This window comes from Mytilus edulis, chromosome 6, assembly GCF_963676685.1.
Source record: "Mytilus edulis chromosome 6, xbMytEdul2.2, whole genome shotgun sequence".
In the NCBI taxonomy this organism is placed as follows: Eukaryota; Metazoa; Mollusca; class Bivalvia; order Mytilida; family Mytilidae; genus Mytilus; species Mytilus edulis.
In genome coordinates, this window is record NC_092349.1 from 30,939,820 (window position 1) to 30,945,891 (window position 6,072).

General features: G+C 32.8%; 1 long non-coding RNA gene across 1 annotated transcript; it reads right to left on the minus strand.

Annotated features, from left to right (window-relative positions):
- Window positions 1-1,891: 1,891 nt before the first annotated feature.
- Window positions 1,892-5,621, minus strand: LOC139526054 (uncharacterized). The gene is made up of 2 exons (XR_011665106.1): window positions 3,428-5,621; window positions 1,892-2,107 (listed from the first exon to the last, which is right to left on the minus strand). It is a non-coding gene; the product is annotated as an uncharacterized lncRNA (long non-coding RNA).
- Window positions 5,622-6,072: the final 451 nt, after the last annotated feature.

A 6,072-nucleotide genomic window follows, 5' to 3' on the forward strand; every position in this document is an offset into this window, starting at 1 on the left:
TTTTCAAACTCATTTCATGATATAAATTAATCATGATTTATTAATTTTAAAAATTTAAAAATCAGTTGGAAATCCTTCCCAGTAAACAATCCAACGTTGACATTACGTTGTGACAACGTAATACTATCGTTGTGACAACGTAGTAAAATTACGTTGGTACAACGTAATTTTGTGAACTCCAAGGCACGTGCTGACAACCATCCACACAACGTTGGCACAACGTAATTTGTGACGTAATTTGTTACCATCATTAAACGTTGTAACAACGTCACAGCACAACTATAAATGTCCCTTGTCTCATTTAATTGATAGAATCAATGCAATTCCATTGAAGAAGTATGTAAACAGGGTCTTTATGTTTTCTTTTGACCCGTTTTAAGTTGTAAATTTTTCTATGTGGGAAAGAATGACAAATGTCGATATGTACTCTATTTTTCCAAACTGCCAGCCGTATATGAAATTGTCAAAAAGTTGGTTTTTTTTAATCTTTTTTGCAGGTTTCAGTGTGAAATGTATAAATATCTAGTTTTCCCAAAAATAGTTGTTTAAGGTTTATGAAGTCTTAAGTTTTTAACTTTTGCAATACTGAAGTACAAGAATTAAAATTGAGAATGGAAATGGGGAATGTGCCAAAGAGACAACAACCCGACCATAGAAAAAAAAACAACAGAAGGTCACCAACAGGTCTTCAATGTAGCGAGAAATTACACATTTCCATTTAACAAATGCAACTTTTCTTTCTTTTAACACATAATACTTTTCAAAAAAAAGGAGATTTTGTATGATGGCAAATAAGACAACACTCTATCCTAAAATCAAATATTGATGATGTTAGCAATTATAGGTACACGTACAGCAGAAGGTCACCAACAGGTCTTCAATGTAGCGAGAAATTACACATTTCCATTTAACAAATGCAACTTTTCTTTCTTTTAACACATAATACTTTTTAAAAAAAAAGGAGATTTTGTATGATGGCCAATAAGACAACCCTCTATCCTAAAATCAAATATTGATGATGTTAGCAATTATAGGTACATGTACAACCTTCAACATGACATCTTGGTACATGCTTCAAATTCTGAATGTTTAGTGTTTCAGTGGCCTAGAATATAGATTTCACTATGATGGCGGAAATTCTAGAATGTAGGTTTCACTTTGACGACGGAAAACCATTTTTAATGAATTATTCAGAAATACAACACACTACCACATTTACCTTAATATTTACTGAAAATTCATTCAGCTGGATTCACTACACGATTACAAGCTAGGAAAATCGGCCCAAAATCTGACTGTCTAATTTATAAATATATATATTCTACACAATTCATACACACTTCTAAAAATATCCCAAATGAAGAAAATACCTGAAATTCAATTCAACTAACTATTGCTTTTTTTCCATTGACCAACTAGAGATAGTATAAAAAAGAAGATGTGGTATGATTGTCAATAAGACAACTGTCTACAAGAGACCAACATGATAGACCTATCCAAAAGTTAAAACTTTTTTTTCTTACAATGTACATGTAGCTACATGAACCAATAACAAAAATAATAGTTTGCTTCTGAATTTTTAATTTGTATTCCAAATTTTAGTCTTGTGTTGGTTGTATACATTGTACATGTCATTCCAAATGTTGGTTTTCTGCCCTCTAATCAGCTGGGCAGTTTGCGCAATTGTTTCTCCATACATGTAGTTGGTATTGGTAATGTTTTCTACTCTAGCTCAGTCAATATAGTACACTGGATATGTAGGATGGCTTGTTTCGAAGCTAAGACATTTTCACATATATGTGGTTAAATTTTCGGAATACGAAGTGTGATTTTTTTTCACACAACAATTTCTTTGAAAATTTAAAATTTTGAATACATTAAAAAACTCTAGTTTTTACATATTTATACTATGATCCTCTACTTTCCAGATCAACACAAATGGTAAAGCTCAGTCACTTGTTAAAAATGAAACATGTTCAATATCACTACAGAGACAATTTTTGTTTACACACAACTTTTGTGTTCCTCATTTGATGGCGCATTAGTTCCTCATTTGGAGGCGCATTAGGAATATTGACCCAGCTGGTCTTGTGTTGGTTTCAGATCTCTGAAAAAAAAAATCATAAATTATAAAATACAAAAAAAATAAATTGATCCCAACTTATGAATTACAGCAGTTCTTAACAAGAATGTGTCCCCAGTACACGAATGCCCCACTCGCACTATCATTTTCTATGTTCAGTGGACCGTGAAATTGGGGTAAACCCTCTAATTTGGCATTAAAATGAAAAAGATCATATCATAGGGAACATGTATACTAAGTTTGAAGTCGATTGGACTTCAACTTCATCAAAAACTACCTTGACCAAAAACTTTAACCTGAAGCGGGACAGACGGACAAACGAACAGACAGACGGACGAACGGACGCACAGACCAGAAAACATAATGCCCCTCTACTATCGTAGGTGGGGCATGAAAATTATCCTGTGTTTAAACATAATCAATATTTTTTCTATTGCTGGTCCTATAATAAACTGCAGATTCATAATTATGTTGTGTTGTTACTGAGATGTGTGTATGTTTGCAAATTATACACATTTTGATGATGCATGTTAGAAATTTAACACAATTTCAACAGTATATATAATTATTCATAACTTATGATTAACCTTTGTTCTTATTTAAAAAATAAATTTGTTGTTAAATTGAACATGTGTTAATAAAATTATGTCTGTTCCAGAAAATACTATGTCCGCCCCTAAGGGACAGCTCTAAGCACTTTAAAAAAAAAAAAACCAGCACCGACAGAATTAAAAATTAATAAGAACAACACTCCCTTTGCATTTTGGTATTTCATACACATGAACCACCCCCAAATAAAATTTAAGAAAAGAGCTTTCCCTGGGGGAGAGGGGACATAATATTTTCTGGAGCAACCAGTGGTTATTCTACAAATAATAATGAGTCCAAATAATTAATAAAGGAAGTTTGGTTTCACAATATTGTCATTTTTCAATTAATTTAAGATATGCAAAGGATTCTACCTTAATAAATTTAGAATGTACATCGATACAACAAGACCTCATAGCATATGCCAATGAACGCAATCTATAAAATCAACAAATTATAATTTGATAAATAAAATTAATATAAGAAGAATGTGTCCATGAGCCACAAATGATCTTATCAAACTTAATTTAAAGGATATATCTAGAGAACAGTAAAGCAGATGCTCTCCAAATTCAAACTCTGCGTTTTATGATAATAAGCGTTGTGTATGGGTTGCATAACATGTGGTTTAGGCAAACGTTATATAACAGAATCCAATTTTGAGTTCAATGTACATGTATGTACGTACAGTACAAGAGTTAAACTATATCACTCAGTTAAGGAGGACAGAAAAAGAGCTGATCAACTGATGTTTACCTTTTTAAAATCTTGGTCCAAATTTTTGAGCTGGTGCATGCTTAACTGTTACATGGTTACTGCAGATTCAAGATTCAAGACACATTGGATCTGTGGATTTATATACAAGACTCTGGAAAAAAAATTAAAAATATATTCAATTATCTTTTATATTCTTCTGTCTGTTTCATATGAAAAAAGAAGATGTGGTATGATTGCCAATGAGACAACTCTTTACAAGAGCCCAAAATGACACAGAAATTAACATTTATAGGTAACCGTACGGCCTTCAACAATGAGCAAGGCCCATACCGCATAGCCAGCTATGCAAGGCCCCGAAATGACAATGTGAAACAATTCAAACCAGAAAATTCACCGCCTTATTTATATAAAAAAAATGTGTGCATGTTAGTCCAACAAATCTTTATAAGGAGAACAAAGTGACAAATTTAAATGCATTCCAAAATTCATGTTTTGTGATTGATTACAACATTGTTTCTGATCACATATTTAGTGATTGTACATGTAGCTCGTCATTGATAAACATGTAGATTTCATACTATAAATTGTACAGCAAAAAAGATGTCCCTATGTACTATTTTTAACACCTGTAAACTGGGTTTTACCCTGAAAACAAGAAAATTTTACCCAACTTTCAAGGCTAGATCCTAGTCCAAATCATTATGACACTTTCAAGACTTGGAAGGCTGTTTTTTTTTATTTTTTCCTGGGACGCCTTCCTACAACGACCTAGTCCCATTACGACAACTTTGATGGCTATATTAATTTTTTTTCTGTGACGCCTATATTTTACAACATCTTTATTGGCACAATTGTCTATTTCCATGTCAGACCCAGTGATACAATGATTGATCGTTTGTTGCTCAACATCCAGTGGCAAATATTTCATGCATGTTAGCGACAACCCCCAGTGATATATGCAGTATTATCATTAATAGGCCAAGTTGGTAATATGCCAAGTTTGAAATGTGCGGAGTTTGTAATGGACCCAGATATCTAAAGTGCTGAGATGTTTAGCTTCACATTTTTTGATATTGATAACATGGATAAGACTTTTATGCTTCAATGATTATCAAAAAATAACAGAGCAAAAGACACTTGTAGCCCTAATATATAGGGATAGTAGCTCTTGTCACAGATAGAAAACAAGTACTTGTGGCTGTGCACCCCTCCCCCTTTTTTTTACTTTCTACAGTTTTTACTTATTTTTAATTGCATATATCTTCAGAAACAACACAAGTTAATCAAGCGATTTGATAAATGGATTCAAATAACACACGTTATGGCTAAAATATCTTGTATCAGTGCAATATATTGACAGTATAAGAAAAAGTATCATATTTCAACACGGTCACGTATAACAGACTTGAAAGAGGCGCCCAACACGGTAACATCTGTTTTATTTTCATCAATCAAACTTGTTTTTATCATGGAGAACCTATTTGGTGTAATGTGCAATCATTATTTTACCTTTTTCTTTGTTCTTGAATCTGGATCAAGCTAAATTTTCCACTGCAAATTCCTCACTGTTTTCAAAAATGAAGCGGCAAAAGTGCGCATGCTCAGACTTTTCATAGTATGCAGCGGTAAAACCCGAGTACTGCTGAACGTTACACTAATCAAATTGTGAAAACCAAGTGATAAATGCGGATAAATGATGACAAAATTTTAATGATATATTAAACAATAAATATTCATATAAAATACATATATTAGAACATTAAAATTTGATTTGTAATATTTTCTTTGACATCTTGGTGCAAATTTATATGTCTGCGGGAAAAAAGAGGGAGGGTTTTTTTTTTTTTTTTAAATCGAAAAAATCGTAAATATATTCTAGTGAAGGTGAATGATCGATACATCCAGGAATACTCATTATGACATACCCCAAAAATTTGTCCCATAAAACCAGATTTTTACAATGTATTCACTACGTTCTTATAATGTCGATACGACGTAACAAAATGTTACGTCGGATTATGACAGTTATAAGCACGTTGTCACAACGTAATAAAATGTTACGTCCTGACAAGGTACTAAATTTACGTGAATCCGACGTAATTTTGTAACGTCGTCTGTACGTCTGCATCCAACGTTGGATTTTTACGTTCCCACAACGTTGGTACGACGTAAACTCACGACATGACGTTCAGACGACCATTAACCGACGTCGGGAGTACGTCGTGTGTTTACTGGGTTTGACTTACATTTTGTATCAGATATAAAGCACAAATTAATAAAAAAAAAAAAATTAAGTAACGAATCGGGTGTTAGATCTACACTGCTATATGCTTAATAGACAGAATCAACAGCAACATTTTACTATATGCTTTTTTTACGAATATGATGGAATTCAGAAAAAAAACCCACGTGAAACTGTGAGCTACTGCTCATTGATGATACCCCATCCGCAAGTGGATAATTTTAATAGTGTAACAATATGCAAGCGTTCAGAAAACAGGAAGTTGCTGAGTGGTGAATCTGAAAACGCATCACACGGTATAGTTGATTTGTGTAAATCCTGAAACCAAATTTCAGAAATCCTTGCATTTTATCAGATTAAAATAGATGAATTGCAGTAGTCTTTGAATTTGTCTGGAAATTTAACTAATCTCCGCCTTGAAGAAGGCAAATAAGATTCCTGT